Genomic DNA, 19,561 nt, shown 5'->3' with positions numbered 1-19,561 from the left:
AATAAAACAAAAAAGTGTGATAAAAGCTGAGACAGGCAATAACGTATAGTGAACAAAGAGAAGAGGGAGGGAAAAACAGAAAGAGAGAAAAGCAGACCAGATTGCAGAGGGCTGAATCAATGCAGAGGCCTGGTCTCTTTTTTCCCTCCCTTCTCTTTTTTTTTTCATTTTTTTCTCTCGCTCTCAAATGATTCACAGTGGAAAGAAAAGGCCTTTTCCCTGTCCTCAGTTGAACTCCACATCAGCTTCCTGTTAGAAAGGCAAGGAGGAAACACCCAGAGCAACGTGCACGCACACACGCACACACACAACACACACACACACACACACACACACACACACACACACACACACACACACTCTCTCTCTCAAATACACACAGAGGAAGGCCTTGACTAGTGGATTCTTCATTGCCAGAGAAATTAGGTCAAGCACTTAAATGCCCTGCACTGAGATGCACATAGATTTAAAACGTGAGGTGTTTGGTGGGGACAGCACAGATGAGCCAGAGGAACACACACGGACACACACGACAGCCTTGATTCACTGCAAACGCTACACGCTTGTCACATTATTAACATTAAAAAAGTGACATATTAAGCTCCTACTCCTAACACACCGTCCGTTCGAACCTGGCTCAGACACACACACAGTGTTATAAACGGTTTGTACCTGAAAAACATCATTGAAGTCATCACAAAGCAGAATGTGTGCACACACTCAAAAAACGCCAGATGACTGGCGAAACGAGACGACACAACACACCACACTGCAGTATCAGCCATGTGCTCCGGCTGAACCAACGCCCCCCCCCCCCCACCAACACTCCCACCCCACCGCCTCCCATCCTCTGACCTGAAATGCCCTTAAAGAAACAACACACCGCATCGCCATCACATCCAATCAACTATTCATAGAAAGGCTGGATTGCTCCTGGCCTGATCTTGCCGTTTAGGGTTTCAATCAATTGCGTGAGATATGAGAGAGTGGGAGAGGGAGTGGGTGGGAGGATGACACTGTTCGGAAAGCAAATAAGAGAAATTTTTTGGTAAATCCAAAAAGGCACTTGTCTCCTCTATATTGGCCACTGCAGATAAGGCCCACAACCAGGGCTCTGCGCTACAGGGTGGTAGGATGAATACGACTCCAATCTCCAAGTTTCACTCTGCAGCCTTGTGCTTTCTCCTGTGCCACTGACGGAGTGGAGAAACGATCCCCGACTCCATTGTCTGAGGGCCACCTGTGTTTCTAGAAAGCACAATGGCATTTTCCTGTTTATAACAGCAACTGTGCTTTATAAACATCAAATATCAGGGTCATAATACATCACATAAAAGAGCTTGTTTTGCAACCAACGCCTGCAGCCACAAGGTCACCATGACCCTCGGCATATTCGAGCATGTGAGAGCTGTGCTTCTACTTCTAGAACCACGCAGCAGGAGAGACAACGTGGTGATCGCACAACACCATGTTTCTGTCAGCCAACACAGATCTTGTCTCGGTAAACACTGCTGCGTTGCAATTTCCACAGACAGTCTGATAGGAACGGAGTCTGACTTAGCCAGTCAACCTGCAGATGCAGCATACACACACACACACACACACACACACACACACTGAGCATAATACATGCAGGATACCAGAGAGGATCTGACGACCTTAAAGACAAACTGATAAAAGTGTGTGTGTGTGTTTTTATGACTTGAAATGAGCATAAAAGTCATCTGAAGCATCAGTGATATCTGTGGAATGATCTCGGACAAGTAGACAAAAGAGAGACGGCGTCCAAATCTCACACATGACCCTGACGAAGGCTGAGAGTCCATACGTGTTTGCCTGTATGTGGGCGTACATGCTCAAGAAATAAATTCATAGTAAAACTTCACCTAGGATAGAGTGAGTTAATTTTCCTCCACTGTTGTCTGCAGAATTGACATTTAGCAGGACATGGGATTTTGTTTTTAGTGTAAAAAGAGACGAGTATCTGAATGTCTCACAGAACCAGCAGGCGACACAATAAAATGTGCTTCATATCTTGACACGCGCAATTTAAACCCTGCATTTTCACACAGATTTTTTTTTTCTCTCAGTGCAATTCAGTTATATAACGATTCTATCATTTTCAATGCACGACTGCGTCTTCATTTATTTGCATGTACCACAATGGTAAGCCAAGTTGATTATTTTCAGACAAAAAAATTGCAATTATCAATAAGAAGAAACAAGAAGAAAATATTGAGGCTGCAAAATGAGACGTGTATGAACCTACAAAACAAGTATCAGTTGTGTAACAATCTGTCCCACCTGAAGAAACTGACCGTCCGTCCACACACACATATACACAATGTCAAATAAAGGAAGACGCATATCGCCTAATTTTAATTATTGCCATTAATTGAATGTATTGTCCTCTTTTTGTGTAATATTTAAGGAGATTCACAGCAACTCACTGCACACCTGAAAAGCAGCCAGGGCACATACAGGCCTTTTATCCATTAAAAATACATTCAGCTACTGCTGCTGACTTTGCTCCTCTCGGGTTTCAATGAATTAATTTCATCAAAAAACTACTCTGAGGGAAACCACAGTGACACATGAGGGGGAAACCGCACAGCTCTGCCATATGTTCACATACACTGGTGATCTCAGGGTGAACACGGTGAAAGCTGCGCTTCTAATTAAACGCAGGTTTTTCAGTGAATTTTTTACAAATAATTGCTCACTTGGAGAGTGCTGCTGTTTGCGTTTGTGCCGGATTGAAGCGATCAGCATCGGCTGCCTATATCTCTGCTGGCAGCGGGGACAAAGGGAAAGATTATTGCCTCAGTGAGAGGGGAAAGCGAGAAGGCGATCGCGTCTCTTGTTGTTTGACCACTTAATTTCACACACAAAGGGCTGGTGGATGTTTGCGGACTTTGTTGTCAAATATATGGATAAACATGTTATAAAACTCTTGTTCTCAGCAGCCTGGAAACTCCCCCCCAGGACAATAATAACGATGTGTCTAACCTCAATGACTCAGTCTGGAGGAAAACACAGCGCGGCAGGCACACGGTTAAAACATGCCCCCGTTGTCATTTTCCTCACACTTAACGAAGCTGGAAACCTTTTTAAAAACAGATAAATTGAAGACTACTCACCGGTATGTGTCAAGTTCAAGTCCCACCGAGGCTTGTCCAACTTCAGCTCCTTTTGTATTTCCTGCACGGTGTCTCGTCTGGACTCGGGTGTACAGGGGGGGGGGGATAAATAATAATAAAAAATAAACAAAGCAAAAGGCGACAATAGTTGTAGACCGAGAGGCAGACAAACGTTGTCATGTTGAATGTGTGTCGGGGGATAATTTACTGAGAGCAGCTGCCGGGACAAATGAGGTAGTTGTCGTTGTTGTCGTCGTCCTTCCTCCGCCCCCCCGCCCCTCGCTGCCTCTCTCTCATGCCGGCCATCCAGCTCGGTTCAACGGGGACACAGGCAGCAGACTGCGCCGCCGCTGCGAGCCCTGCGCCGCCGATGAACCAGATGCGTCAGGTTCAGCTGAGGTGAACCCCCGTTATACAACCAACAGCAGCAGCAGTCTGTGCTGTCGTGCCGCTGACTTAACGTCGACCTAAATACGAGAAAAGAAAAAAAAAAAAAGACAACACACGTTAAAATATCACCAGAAAGCAGGCTGTGCTTTTGAGACGATTATTAAAAAGCCCCCATTCACCGCCCTCCTCTCCCATTGCCCCCTCCGCGGGTTTTGAAGAACTATTTGCTTTCGGGTGCTTACCTGAATCCTACCTCAGTGAAAAAAAAAATAAAAAAAATGACCACATTGTTTACTCCATTTTAACATAGTCGTCTCAACATTTATAGACTAAAGGTACTTCTTTTTTATTTATTTAGTCAGGCAGCTTCACTGAGATAAAGGTCTCTGTCTGAAGAGGCTTGAGAACAAGAACAAGGAACAATTATAAAACACAAATGAATAAAAGATAATAATATCACGACAGAAGAGCTGAGACAAAGATTAATTAATAAGAATTGTAAAACATACCAGGAACATAACACTTCAAAATCTCCAATGGAGCTGTAACAACACAACATGAGACTTCATTTAAAAGTTTGAGGATAGTTTAGAGCTCATTCCATTTAAACCAGTAAAGTATGCTGCATCCAATGTTAAATACTTATTAGATTTATTCAAGCAAGAGTAGAGAGAAATGAACACAATTGAAGGAATTTTAAATGGATTAAATGCTCATGTTTTCAGATACTAAAAATGTACTGAAGTTCGACAAGGGTGGTTTGAAATTAACAAATCAAAGGCCAAGGCTCTGTCTGGGATAAGTCTATTTAAAATAATAATAATAATAATGTCACCAACACAACCAGTGTGTTTAAAGGCTACTGAATGTTTTATACAGATATTAAACAGATATTACGTTTTATTTGAGCTGCAGTGTGTGCATGTGTGTGTGTCAAACTAAAGTTAGCTAAAACATACATATAAGCTAACAAAGGTCACGTCTCAAGCAGGCTTTATATGTTTAATAAATAGTAGTAGCTGTTGTTCTTGTAGTAATAGTAATAGGTTAACTTTTCTTCTTCTTTTTTTTTACAGTGAATAAAAACATTTTAACCGAGCAAACACAAACGTTATCAGCTGCACAGGTAATAATTATTTTATGAGTCATGCTAAGCTAACAGCAGCTCTGTGTCACGCGTCACTCTTCCTCCCTCACCTGCTCACCTGCCGTTAATTAATGAGCTTGATTGAGTTCCGTCCGCGTGACAAAAAGAACAGAGGAGGTCTTCCTGTCCTCCGTTCAGAGACTCAGGTGCCTCTGAGGACATGCCTGGACCTGTTGAGCTGCCCCGCTTTGCCTCACACACACTTTATTGATTAGATCAGCTATGGAGATGAGGTGAGGCAGAGCTGTTAAAGTTACAATCCGACATTTAAAACATGAAGAAAAGAATATTCCCTGCACCCGACATTTACACTGCTCTTCTTCTCCTTCTATTTTCCTATTATGTTTACACTAAATAAGTCTAAGTTCAAGTAGATGTCAATAATATAGAAATCTATACATTTTTACTTCAATTAAAATTCGTATTGCTTAACAGCAAAGGAGGGGGATAGGCTACACCAGCTGTAAATGAGAGAGATGTATTAATAAAGTTTTGAATACATTTTAATGGGTGTTTCACCTTCTGCCTGAAGTAAAAAATAATATTATTTTGTTATTTATTTATTTATTTACTGAAAAAATGTCAGATAGATAGATAGATAGATAGATAGATAGATAGATAGATAGATAGATAGATAGATAGATAGATAGATAGATAGATAGATAGATAGATAGATAGATAGATAGAAAGAAGTGTGTTTAAATGGCAAGAATACACTTCACCATACACTCATTGGAATTATTCAATAATAGCTATTAATATAATAGTCATTTAATAAAATAACTATTTAAAAATGACTTAAGAATTAGTTGTTTTTTTTAAATCTGCAGGGAACTTTCCTACACAAAAAAAAGAGAATACAGGAATGAAAAACAATTGACTTAATTTCTAGGCTACATTCTACAACAGAAACACCAATATCATATTATATATTTATATTATATATATATATTGCAGTCATTCGAGCAGCTAAATTTGATCATAAAGTAAATGCTCGGTTGTTCAGCTAAACACAGGTTTGTTTTTGCAGCTGAGTTGAGGCAACGTCCCTCCGTGATCCTGCACGACAGAAGCCAGTGTATAATGAGGTAGGACAATTAGGTTGACTGGTTATATCACTCCATCACTCAGTGACTGTGGATGTATAGAATAAGATAGAGTCAGTGTGTGTGTGAGAGAGAGAGAACTTGGGCCACCCTGTAATCCCTACATGTTCAGCCAATAATCAGTGGGAGTGTACGTATGAGCACACACACACACACACACATCTAATGTTTAACATTAAAGCGTAAAGAATAATAACATATTTTAAAAGATGATTGGTCCACACATTACACTGCAAATTCATATGAACTAGATCTAAATGCATTATTCAAAATAAGAATAACATAGGCCCCAATATGCAGACAACTATGGTCACACAATAAAAAAAAAAGACAGTTTGACACCGGAAAAACAAATGTAAAAAGAAAAAAAGTAATTTCATATCTTCTAATAATAATCTCTACTCAAGAGTTGTTGTTTTCTTAAGTACTCTGTATTTGATTTCAAGCCTCTGTCCAAGATTACAGCAAAGACATAAACATATTTATTTAAAACAACTGTAGTGTCTGATTTCTACACACAGACTACATTTTGTCCCCAAATACTGCAGTAAAAACAGTAAAAATCTAAAAACAACTTCAGTTAAAAAAAACCTCTCTGACTCATATATTTCAATTAATTTGAATTTAAATACATACGCTCTTAAAGAATTAAAGGAAATGTGTTCATTAACTTTCCCCCCCCCTGTTGTGTGTAACATTTTCCCTGTTATTGAAGTGAATATTCCAAAACTTTGCAGAGAAACAACTGCTCGACTTTGACCACGAGTGGATTAGAAAATGTAAATGACACAGTAAAGTGGAATATCACTGTAAATGTGATATGAAGCGATGTCGGTCATGCTGACGGATACTGTAGATATGAAGCTCTTATCATTCAAAACCTTACACCTAAATGGACCTCAGCACTCCGTACTCATCAATCTTTCATTTTATATCATTTCTATGTAAACTCAATCTCTCGCTCACATCAATTATCAAAGAGTTATTGACAAGAGAAACCTACCAACTTCACTATTAGACTCCTTTAGTGACTTTTTAATTCCACAATTTCAAATATACACAATCGAGAGGAGTTGAGGTATGATAAGGAAAGGAAAGGAAAGGAAATGAAAGGAGAGGAGGGTAGAGGTGGCCAGGCCGCTCCATTTGGCACTACTAATTTGCAATCAGACACTCTCTGTGAGCTCCCTGCCACGTCTCCAGACAGTGTGAATGGCAGCTAAGACAAAGCTAGCATTCTCCGCCGCCCAAGACCCTCCATCGTTTCATTTCAGGCCACTGCTCTCAGACACAGACCACTCTGCATCGAGCACCCGAACACACCACCTGGAGAGACGAGCGGAGGAAGAGGAGGAAGAGGAGGAAAGACAAGGCGAGTGGTAAAAAGGTGGGAGGAGGCTTTGTTGAAGGCCAAACTGCTGTCTCTCTGTGTGTCTCTCTCGCTCTCTCTGTGCCACCGCCCTCACCACCTACTCTCCTCTTTCTCTTTTTTGGGTGGCACCCGGGCACTGATCCCCCCTCAAACATGCTGCAGTGCAGCGCCACACCCTGCACCTCACGCCATGAGGAGGCGCGAGATGCGATCAATCAGCACAGACCATGAGATCTGATCACTCCCCCCTGCTTCCCCCAAACGAAATGTGCACCATATCTAAGTTGATCCGGAAAACTCTGCACCAATGTGATCAGAAACTGGCCCGATCCAACTTTTCAGGTTTTAAGCCGACTGTGCAACACTAAATACAAATTGTAAATAGTTCCACAGAAATGTGACATACTACTTTACAACAGTAGAAGAAATAATTAAAAACTAAAAGAAAAATTTTATTTTTGAGTAAAAAGGTCCAGTGAGTCATTTTTAGTGACATCAGATGGTGAGAGTGCAGATTTTAAATGGTCTGTGTTTACATTCTACCACTCAAACCGCTTTACACGACAGTTGTCATTCACATCACAGATACATCCCATTCACACACTGCTGGCTCACGGATTGAAACAAACAGTGGACTCCTTCACTTCCCTCAATAATGGCACCAGAGAGGGACGTCGTCCTCCTTTGTTTATGTAAATTCTCCTTCAAAATGCAAAACGCACACAAGCACACTGTGGCTATAGTTTGTCCCGTTTGGGCAACTGTAGGAAAATGGTGGCACAAGATGGCGGCTTCCGTAAAGCAAGGCCCTAGTGAGTCATTTCTAAATAGAAATTGTTTTTTTATGCAAAAAAAAAAAAGATGCAAAAACATAAATGTTACAAACGATTCATAGTTTTAAGTTCTCATTCTCGAATTTGAGTATATTTTTGGTGGCATCTCATGAGGCGACGTGCCATCTTTTTTAAATATATGAAATAATAATAAAGTAAATATTATATTATATCCTGAAGAAGCTACAAAGTGCTAGTCTGAAGAAGCTACACTTGAAAAAACTCAAACAGCAATTGCAATACACAGGGTATCTGCAAGTCAAATTTAAAACTTTTAAGACTTTTTTTATGCCACCTCGATTGAAATTTAAGACCGAAAACACTATAAATATAGGCGATTGTTGGCGGATAGTCGTATAGCCAACTCTCGATAAATTTGCACTTACCCATAGTCGCAGACTAGCTAGTCTTCTAGCTAGCAAGCATGCAGATAACCATGCATATCAGCACCTCTCTACATCTCCTTCTCATTAAATAGTCCTGCCTTGAAAATTTAAGACCTTTGAGTAGTGTATTTAAGACCAGAATATAAAAATTTTAATGAATTTTAAATATATGAATTTAACACTTTTAAAGACTTTTTAAGGATGTGCAGACACCCTGAATACATGTCAGAAAAATTGCTTCAAAAGCTGTATTCAAATTTTTATTATAAAGCGATTATACACTTAATAATCATACGTGTGGGTAGTATATTCAATTTAAGCCAGTAAACCCTCCTAAATGTTGTAATACCAGAGTCTGTACCAGGAGATATCACTGGAAGCTGCCTCAAAGTCCTCCTCCATCTTTGTTGTGCTTGGTATGCTCTCCATATTTGTCATTTAGGTTTTTTATAGATTGAGCAGGCACGTATTTACAGTAACACCCTGGCAAAAGGAAATAATTAAAACGAGTGAACGATAACAGGCTTTCGCGGGGCTTCATGAGATGAGCGCAGAAGAGTCCCGAGTGTAACTGGTATCTGATTCTATCGCTTAGAAATCAGCGTAAGCGCTATTGTCTGAATGCGTCCCTCCCTGTGCCATCACTTTATTTTCGGCAGTCCAGTGGACGTACAGTGTGTTGTGGATTGGTTGTTACAAGTAACACGTCAATGATTACCCACAGGGCCCGAGGGTGTCCTCAGGCTCAGGTCAGGAAAAGGAACGACAGTAGAATCAGCAGCAGGTGTCATATGTAAGTGTGCAGTGATCAGTCATGTCTTCAGCCAAAACCTACTCTGTGTCCAGTGCTCTGTCAGGGCCTCGCTGCAGGAGTTTCATGCAACGTGGACATGTTTGTTTTTCTAAGTGGTCAAATTTATTTTTTTTAAAAAGGGGGGAGGGTTCTGCATCCTCCACACCATTATCTCATCTTGAGGCGACTGCCACGTGTTCAGCCATGACTCCATCAATGAATCAATGACTGGACTGTACTCCTTCATTACACATCAATACCGTTTGAGAGCGGATCCAAATAAGTAAGGCTAACAAAAACACAGAGGTGGGGGAAAAAACTGCCTCAGCCCTCGTTTTGGTTTTGGGCCGATTCCCACAGGTTGTCTCACTTATTAGCTGCTTTCCTGCACTGGACCGAGGAGCACAATCCCACCTCAGTCTCACTCAAACACATAACAATGCCAGGAATGGCTGCATTTGTGTGGTACGACCATTAGGCAACATCCGACTGCCTAATTCGTTCAGTTTCTCCCTCTGCCATGCCAGATGAATTGGCCTGAGTGGATGCAGGTGGGGGGGGGCGGACGAGGCTGGGATTCTTGAGTTGAAGTCGGACACGTACTATTCTGACGTACAGGTACGGATGGGTTAAAATCGCAAGACACAGGCCCCCGACTGTTGGGAATCCACGTCCTTGAGTCGATCCCAGCCCGGGCTCAGTGGTCACTCTGACCCCCCCCCACCACCACTGAGGTTAAACCGTGACTATATCTTTAGCAGTGAACGGTACAAATTAGCGGATCACATTGCTGTACTTTCACCCCTCTTCAATCCCGTTCTCTCATTTCTCACTTTCTCTTTCTCTCTCTCGACGATCACAAACAGCCATTGTCACTGCAGACCAACGAGAACAATTGGGTTCTTATGCTGTGGCTGGTCAGGGGATGGGAGGGTAAACTTCAGCAGTGACTGCACTAAGTAAATTATAGCTCCAATGGCCTGGGTGGTTTGGAAAGGCTGCGCTTTGTGAGAGGTCCTGCGACTAAAAACACCACTTCAGCACATCTGTTGCCTCTGCGGAGCGAAGCAATGATGGCACGGGGGGAAAAACGCAGCAGAGGTTCCTCTTTTTCGTACTTCTGACTCACTTCATTCAACATTAGGACGCTTTTCAAACTTCACCGAGTCACGTCTTGTGAAAACGGAATAATTGCGTGACTGCAGGGCAGTGAAGGATAGCCACAGTCCTGCCTGCTCCCTCACCCCCACCCTCCTCTGTCCTGCTCCCTCTCTCAGATCGAGGCTCCGCCCGTCGACTGTCCTCCCGCGCTCCAATCACTACACCCTCCCACCCTATTCCCTTTCTAAATGACATCATCTTCACATCTGTCGTCCCAACAGGGTGCTGGTGACACAGACAGGCCACAAAATTAGTATGAGCTTTCTCCCTCTGCCTTTGTCACCGTCTCTTTCTTCCTCTCTCAGTTTCTCGATGTACGCCTCCTGTCCCCATCTCTCTCTCGTATCCCAATAGGTGCTTTTCTGTCTCTCTCTCCCTGCACACCTTCTTATCCTCCTCTCTGCTTTATGTCCTGTACATAAAATGGCCGCACACGACACGGAAATCTCCCGTTTCCTACAATGCGGCACATACATTTGAACAGGCAGGAAACGGCCATTAAACTAAACAATCCATGGGCCTCACCCCCTGGCCTTGACCCGTGTGATTGTGTGCAAACTCAATCAGCAAGGTCAGCACTGACACGATGTGAAAAGTTTTCATTCCGATTTGAGCAATTAGATCCTGCTAAAACCGGTTAAGATGTCACAGTGTGTGTGAGAGAGAGAGAGGGGGAGAGAAACAGATTGGGAGCAATTTTTTTTGCGTGTATTTAGCGATGCCCAACCCATTAAGGGCCGAGTATTTCCAAGGGAATAGAAACTTTCAGAAGTGTAACACATGTTTGATTCCCAAAGCCCCAGTGCAATAATTCTTCACATATAAACGACTAACAGATCAAATCAAGTTGCACTGCATCACACCAGCTGCAGTGCGGAGCTGCAGCGTTTGGTGATGGTAAATGGCAAAATAAATACGATTAACTGTCACTAACGGAGACTTTTTTTCTTCTTCTTTGTCGGCGACACTTGAAAATGCATACGTACGTTAAGTATTATCACAGTAAAAGAAAAACAAATGCATGAATCAATTAAAAAATGTAAAAAAAAAAAATACATAAAAATTAAAGATGTTCCAATACCACTTTTTTGTGTCAGACACGATACGATATCAAAAAACCTGAATATCTACCGATACCGATATTATACCGATACAGTCATTTTGACCCATTTATGAACTATTTATGAAGCTGGTTAACAACACTGAGTCATAATTCTCCAACTGCACAAAGAAATATTATTCTCCCTAAAAGAAGAAATAAACAGACTCGGTATCGGTCTGATACTGATCAAAATCACTGGATCGGATATCGGACAGATAAAATATAGAATCTGATACAATCCAAAAATCAGCTAAAATGGTTTTGCTGATTTTTTTTTTTTTTTTTTTCAGTAAATAATGAAGCATGCGACATATACAGTATATTAGAGGATTTTTGGATTGTATCACATTCTACATTTTATCTGTACAATATCAAATTTAGTGATTTTGATCAGTATCGGACCGATACCGACACTGACCGATATCACTTCCCATCCCTAATTTTTTTTTTAAAAATCAGAAATTGTTGTCAAAGCATATAATGTTTGGTTTGGAGGATCTGGTCTGAGCCAAACAGGGGATTTGAAAGATTTCACAGCGAGGTCAGGGGTCAAATGACCCCTACACAAACACACACACACACATGCAAATATAACCTACCAATTTTTAAAAAAATATGTTTTTATTTTAAATTTTGGTAACAGATGTTGCATAACTGCATTTTGATTGATTTCTGTACTGTTACTGTAGATATTACAGCTGATCAAACAGGGTTTGAATACTATATCAATAATAACTGTATGACTTCTGTTGAGTTGGTCCTTATCACCTGCTTAAACTTTAAACACACCATGAATTCAATCCGAGTTGTACATTTCTGTTCTTAAAATGGCTTGTTTTAATAAAATAAATAAATAAAAAAATACTCTGAGGACTAAAGAGCTGCCTGTGAAGAAATAATAAGCACAGTTAAAAACATTCACAGACCAAAAAAAAACATGTCGTGTGTTGCCGTGTTTACGCGGACAAACGCGACGGTTGAATTTTGAAATTTCGACGGTAGTAACCAAGATGGCGGAACTAGTGAGAAGCGGCTGGTGCAGGGAGTGATGGGGCGGTCGTGCAGCGTCGCCTCCTCGACTTTGAAACGCAGGAGTAAAGAGCCCCCTTGAGGATGTAAGCATTACTTACTCGGCAGTGTACTTTACAATGAGTGACTCTAAGCCACTGACACACGGCTATTGTCCGATATCGTGTCGGATTCAGCTGCGAAGTGTTTTAAAACTAAATCAGAACGAGGAACTTTCGGAATGGCTTGGTTTTAGGGTTAATGTTAGAACTTGGGTTCAGGTTAAGGTGATGTTGTGATGGTGTAGTGTGTTAGCGTTAAGGGTTAAGGGTTAAGGGTAAGGGTTCGCCGGTCCAAATAAATAGAAATCAATGCACTACTCCTTTAAAATAAAATGTAAAATAGCTGCATGAACTTATGTGTGTGTGTGTGGAGAACATGCTTGACCCACAGCAGAGGTCTGACCTGCAGACGAGATCTTCTCCTGTACTTTGTCTCCCTCTGCAGTTGCAACTGCATAAAGACAGACAGAGGCGGCCATTTACAGCCAGAGTGAAGAGCTGCATTAACAGGTATTTTGACTGCAGCTTTCATGCTGTCGAAAATCTGTTTCTGTGTGAAGTTGTCCTTCATTTAAATCATCCCCAAATCTGTGCACATGGCAGGTCTTCTAATTTCTCCCTTTTCTGGCTTTGAAGTTGTTTTCACTGCACGTACCATTCTCTCGACATCTGTGACATGTTTACAACCCCCCCCCCCCCCAAAAAAAAACGGAATTGCCGCACCGAAAACATCAATCATGTTTACATAAAAGGAATCTTTTTCGCCAGACATTTATGTACCTCGTGGCACTGTTAAAAAATATGGCCGTGCCTTCATCTGCTCTCAAAAAGGTTCAAGATGCGTCGGCGACAATAACGGCCTTGAAAGTGGAACTGCTCTTACGCAAGATGGGAACAATCCCCCCCGTCCCCCATCCCCCCCTCCTCTGTCATCTTTTCATGTTTCGCGGACGCTGTGAACAGTGTAAATTAGATTTGATTACAAAGTAGTTTCTTTAAGTTGTGTCGTTAAATACCCCTCGTCCTGCCCGGGGTGGTTTTGTTTTCATCTGGGTGTTCCCTTCGCAACGCGGGGGGGGGGGCGATATTCATCTCGCCAACCGCGCTCGCATTTCTTGTGCGTTCCAGCTTGACATTTACCCTATTACGCATACAAGCACCATGTGTTTGTCTTGCCATAATAAAGTCAAAACAATGCCTCTGACATTGCGGTGAGGCCACTTGAGTTGCATGTAGCTATGTGCCACAGTGACCCCATAGGCACTTGTCTGACCGACACAAATTAAACCCATCGGCGTGTCTCAAGAGATGAGAGACGCACATGTTACATGCGGCCGATGTCTCCTCCCCCCCTTAAAGATGAAGGCTGGTGTTAAACTATGTGTTACTGGGTAGCGTAGCCATAAACTGACAATGTAATAGTCACTGCTTGTGTCAGCTTAAATGAATGTTGCCGATCGTACAGTGTACAGTGAGTGACAACAGTGGGGAGGCCTCTGGGTGTTACAGTAGACTTTCTAGTCCACATTATACTATTTCAAGTTCTATGAGCTTTCTTATCAAGTTTATTTTGTTGGAATATGAATAAATAAGGGGCCACATGGTGGGGGCAGTGACCCTGCGATGGACTGGCAACCCCACCTTTAGCCCTCAGTCAACTGGGATCGGCTCCAGGCCCCCGTGATCCTCATGAGAGAAAGAAAACGAGTTAAATGTATTAATCCTTTAACACAAGGGCCTCAAACTCAAAATGACCTGGGGGGGCCAGTGAACTTCTAGGCCCTGTCCCAATACCTCCCCTAACCCCAAATTTTTGCCCAACGCTCAATTTTGCGCGTTCACGTGTAGGGGGAGCAAGGGGGAGTGCGATTTTGCCCTTATAATTAACCCTCAAAAATGCAGTGAGCTCTGATGTGGGCTTAAAATGAAGTGGAAGATGAAATTACCCATGATGCTTTGCAAACAATTTTGTTGTTAGTATAAAGTATATTTTGGCAAATAAGCATGTTACAATGTCGATGTGTTGGAATATGTTGGTTTGATATACATCCAGAGGACCGTTGAGCTTTGAACGCTAATGTCAGAAAATAACTGACAATTTATGAAAGCAGCTAGCTAACTAGCTAACTAGCTCGCTCCCCCGGTAGAATTGTCAACATGTGACGTTGGTTAGCACGTTCCGTTAGATGGGGGGGAGACATTGGCCGCATGTAACAGATGGGGGTTCGTTAGAAGACGATTTATGAAAGCAGCTAGCTAACTAGCTAACTAGCTCGCTCCCCCAGTAGAATTGTCAACATGTGACGTTGGTTAGCACGTTCCGTTAGATGGGGGGGAGACATTGGCCGCATGTAACAGATGGGGGTTCGTTAGAAGACGATTTATGAAAGCAGCTAGCTAACTAGCTTACTAGCTCGCTCCACCGGTAGAATTGTCAACATGTGACATATGTTAGCACGATCGTTAGACAGGGGGAAGACATCGGCCGCATGTAACATGTGCGTCTAATTTGCATTTATGAAAGCAGCTAGCTAACTAGCTAACTAGCTCGCTCCACCGGTAGAATTATCAACATGTGACGTAGGTTAGCACGTTCGTTACGTTCACTACGCTAATTTGCATATAGTGGTGTCCCAATTCCATAGGGAAGCTACTTCCCTCAACAAGGGGAATTTTATGGTTGAGGGCAGTCCAAACCAAGTGGAAATTTTAAGGGGGAGAAATGGGACGGGGCCCTAGTCTGGTCAAGTGAAAAAAGTCCAACAAACTTTAGTGATTAGAAATTAAAATTACACCTTGATACTCCATCATGGCGTTGCACACTATGTTTTTGTTTTGATAGAAGTTCACAACAAAACATATTTATGACGCATAATGAATCTGTAAATAACAAAAACAGACTAAATATACATGTAGACAATTGTAATTAAAACACTAGACAAGCTTATATGTAATTAAATGTTGAATGTTGAATAATTTCAAAATAAGTGGGGCCGCAGGACATTGACCGGCAGGCCGCATGTGGCCCGCGGTCCTTGAGTTTGAAACCCCTTCTTAAACACCAAGTGCATCACAGACAACACGTTTAGGGAAGCATACTTTGCATTATCGTATTTACGCAACGGTTTGTGCTATTGGTAAAATTCGGACGGTTTCTAAAAAGCTGAGAAGTTGCAGGTCAAAGCTAAACATATAGTTATTACGGTAATTTCACTCGCGCTGTTGCAGGAAGCCGGTGAATCAGCGTCTTTGTCACCAGAGATGAGAGAGAAACTCGTGAACATAGTTTCCTTTTTTTTTTGGCCTGTTTTTGGACATTGAGATAAACAAATGTTCCTTTAAATATGTTTTATGCTGTTTTTGGTGTGTTAAATTTCAAATTTAACACAGCAAATCGGGTGTTTTTTTTTCTTTTAAATTGTTAATACGCTATTTTAACATGCAGTAAATTGTAAATAACTGCCAGATATTGAAAGTTATTCTGGGAAAATGGGCGAAAGCACCTACTCCTGCCCTTTTATGGTTAAAATAACCAATAGAAAAGTCCAGACGGACATTTTGAGGCTTCCTTCTTAAAGGGTTAAGGCAGAGTGAGCTAAAAAAAAAAACAGTTGGTTGCTTTTTTTAAGGTTTTAATGTCAGGTGCTGGCTACATTTTTAATGTATTATGTAAGGTATAATATCCATCTTTCTTTTTTCTGTCATTTATATCCTGTGATTTATTATGTCCTTTATTAGCTGTTTGCTGTCTCAGTCGTGCTTTTGCCCATGAAAACTGTGCCTGCAGGAATACATGATTTAATCTGACTTGAAAAAAAGAGTGTGATATCATGTGTTATTAGATAAAGCAAAGAATGTATTTGCTAAATGGAAACCTTTTTTTATATTTCTGGACGAGGCCAATCTACACCCTGAAGGTCTACCAGTGGGGGAGCACTTTTGAAATAATTTACAGGAGCAACAGACTTCATGAACACAGGCCAAACTATTACACCAGGTCAGTGAAATTATTTACATGAACATTTAATGTTGGTGTCATCAAAGATAACAAAGATTTATGTACGTAATAAAAGCAGTGTAAAACCCTTTATTCGGGAAAAGGGTTTTAAAGGGTTCTCTGGATCAAAATGGTTCTTACTGGAACCATTAGTGTTACCAAGATCTCTTGAAGAAGCAAATGGTTGCAGGTAGAACCTCAGCCCTTGCAGAAGGACCATTTTGGAACCCTTATTTCTAAGAGTGTAGAAAAATATTCGCCACCCTCTCGCCCCCCCCTTTTTATATACGCTTGAAGTGTGAATGAGCACCCCATTATGCTGTGTTCACACCGGACGTGTCGTTTTGAACTTTTTGTGACGCGATTTAAGCGCTGGGAGCATTTATAAACAGAAGTAACAGGCATTTCTTTTTCGCCATCAACCAAATCGTTGTTGCTTTGAAGCAGAGAAGAAACCATCGTCTTGTGTTGTTTCAACAACAACACCATACGGAGCCGGACACACAACGTGACCAGTTTCACCGTTAACGGAATGTCTGCAGACGTTTCCATGAGAGATAAAGTGTCGACAAGTGTCCAAGTGTCCACACACAAAAATAATACTCGTCATTCACAGAATCTCAACACTGATTTGCAATCGTGTCAGGCCGTTTTTTTCGCAAAAATTAAAAAAAGTTCAACTTGAGCGCCAGACGTGATTTGTGCAATAGACGCACGGCAATCACGTCTATCGGTCTGGCCGACGTAAATATATCGTATCTGTGCATTGACTTTGTATATAAAGACATTAAGCAGCTGCAATTCAGTGTTAGACCACACCCCCCCCCCCCGTACTGCTGCCCACTCTCCCTCCCTCCTCCTCTAACTCACAGCCCACTTCTTGGCATTTTTCAAAAACAGACAAGTAAAAGCAAGTACTTACAGAATGTACTTTTACTCATGGGGTATTTTGTACTTGAATAAAATATTGGAGTACTTCCAGTATACTTGCCACACTTTGACCTTTGACCCAAGCTACTGTAATGTATACCATCACATATGATGATCGATCATGTCCTCAACAGCTACTACAATGCTGAGGATCCTTGTTTTTTTAACATGCCATTCATTTATTTTTTTCAGGACTTTTTAGGTTTCCATTCAGCTTGAGGCCTCCCTGCCTCTTTCGAGCCATGACACTTTTCAAAACCATTTCTGTCAAGACTCGTCCAGTTGTTCCATCAGACGGGGAAAAAAAAACAAAAAAAAACCCAGTCCTGTTAGTATCGCAGCATCTGCCATCACTGATCTGCTGTTGTGTTCAGCAGTAAATACCAATTCCCGTGCAGCCTCCCCACTTCCCGTGTCTCCCTGTTCACCTCGTCTCCTCTGCTCGAAAATATGAAAAGAAACAGATATCGCAGTGCGAACGCCAGGACAGTGAGTGCACGCCGCTTAAGTGCTATCTTGGCTTTGGAAATTGCGGTTTAGGAGGATTATTTGGACAGAGAGGGGGATCGAAAAAGAGACAGAGAAACCAAGTGAGAGGCACAAAGAACACACATACACAAAGGGTTCTTCCTCTGCTGCCCTCCAGCCACAGACATTATCTGGGAATTGTCCACTGGAATGACTGCATGTTGAGGTTTGCAACAGCCAAGACGGGCCAAATTATGATTTTCATTCCTAACATCAGACTGCAGCTACGGTTACACAAGGTCTGAGTGGGCACAAGGAGCAGGGCAATCTTATGACAGGCCAAAGAATGAAAGTTATTCCATTATTTTATGCTCCAAATCACTGCTATCTCTCAATTGCTCCACTGGCAGCTGCGAAGAATTTAAATTGAAAGGTTCATGTTCACAATACTACCCTCAATAATTTTCAAGGGGAAGGTCTCACTTTTGTTCGTATGATTGATATCTCATTTTTGGAAGAAACGGTCTTAATATTATCTCCTTGTGGTTATTTGTTACGGCTCAAGTAGAGCTCAGAATGTCTCGATTTTCAGCTTCCAAAATGTCAACAACAAGCGAGAGAAAATATGTACTTTGTCCTTGGTCCACTCTGTGAAGTAGACCAATAAAACGCCCCATCCTTTGAAGGTCCCTTGAAACTGAAGAGGACTGTCTCCTCCCATTGTACTCATTCCTTTTTCTTTTTTTCCCTACTCACTTCAAAGTTCTGTTCACAGCAAACAGTGGCTGTGTTTGCTGTGGAACATGTTTAAGAGGAAGAAACTGCTTTTCTCTTGTCCTTGTTGGCCTTTCCGTCTTTTTTTCAATTACACTCAGGGTTTAAATGGGATGTTTACAACAGAGAGGGGAAAAAACTAGACAGACTTTTTAAAAACTGAGTTAAACTCTTTGTCTTTTCCAAACCTCATAAATATTCAGTCATGTTCAACAAAATTCAGAATTGATGATGATGATTGTTATCCTTCATGTCACCACAAGAGGGCGTATTGTGGATGATCACACCAGCAGAACATAACAGTAGTGTATACAACTGACACACAACTGAACTACAACTGCACATGATACAAGTTTAACTCCACTCAGACTACTTACACCTACTGTGAATGAGATCATGATGTAGATAGATAGATAGATAGACAGACAGACAGACAGACAGACAGATAGATAGATAGACAGACAGACAGACAGACAGACAGACAGACAGACAGACAGACAGACAGATAGATAGACGGATAGATAGATAGATAGATAGATAGATAGATAGATAGATAGATAGATAGATAGATAGATAGATAGATAGATAGATAGATAGATAGATAGATAGATAGATAGATAGATAGATAGATAGATAGATAGATAGATAGATAGATAGATAGACAGATTGATAGATAGAATCAGACTGATATAGATAGATAGATAGATAGATAGATAGATAGATAGATAGATAGATAGATAGATAGATAGATAGATAGATAGATAGATAGATAGATAGATAGATAGATAGATAGATAGAATCAGACTGATATAGATAGATAGATAGATAGATAGATAGATAGATAGATAGATAGATAGATAGATAGATAGATAGATAGATAGATAGATAGATA

General features: G+C 41.3%; 1 protein-coding gene across 1 annotated transcript in view; it reads left to right on the top strand.

Annotated features, from left to right (window-relative positions):
* cdkn1d (cyclin-dependent kinase inhibitor 1D) overlaps window positions 1-19,561 on the top strand; it is a 297,559-nt gene that overhangs the window by 186,945 nt on the left and 91,053 nt on the right. The gene's annotated exons all lie outside the window — the stretch shown is intronic.

Source organism: Microchirus variegatus, assembly GCF_963457635.1.
Source record: "Microchirus variegatus genome assembly, chromosome: 20".
NCBI classification, from domain to species: Eukaryota; Metazoa; Chordata; class Actinopteri; order Pleuronectiformes; family Soleidae; genus Microchirus; species Microchirus variegatus.
This window is presented reverse-complemented; position numbering and strand designations above follow the sequence as displayed.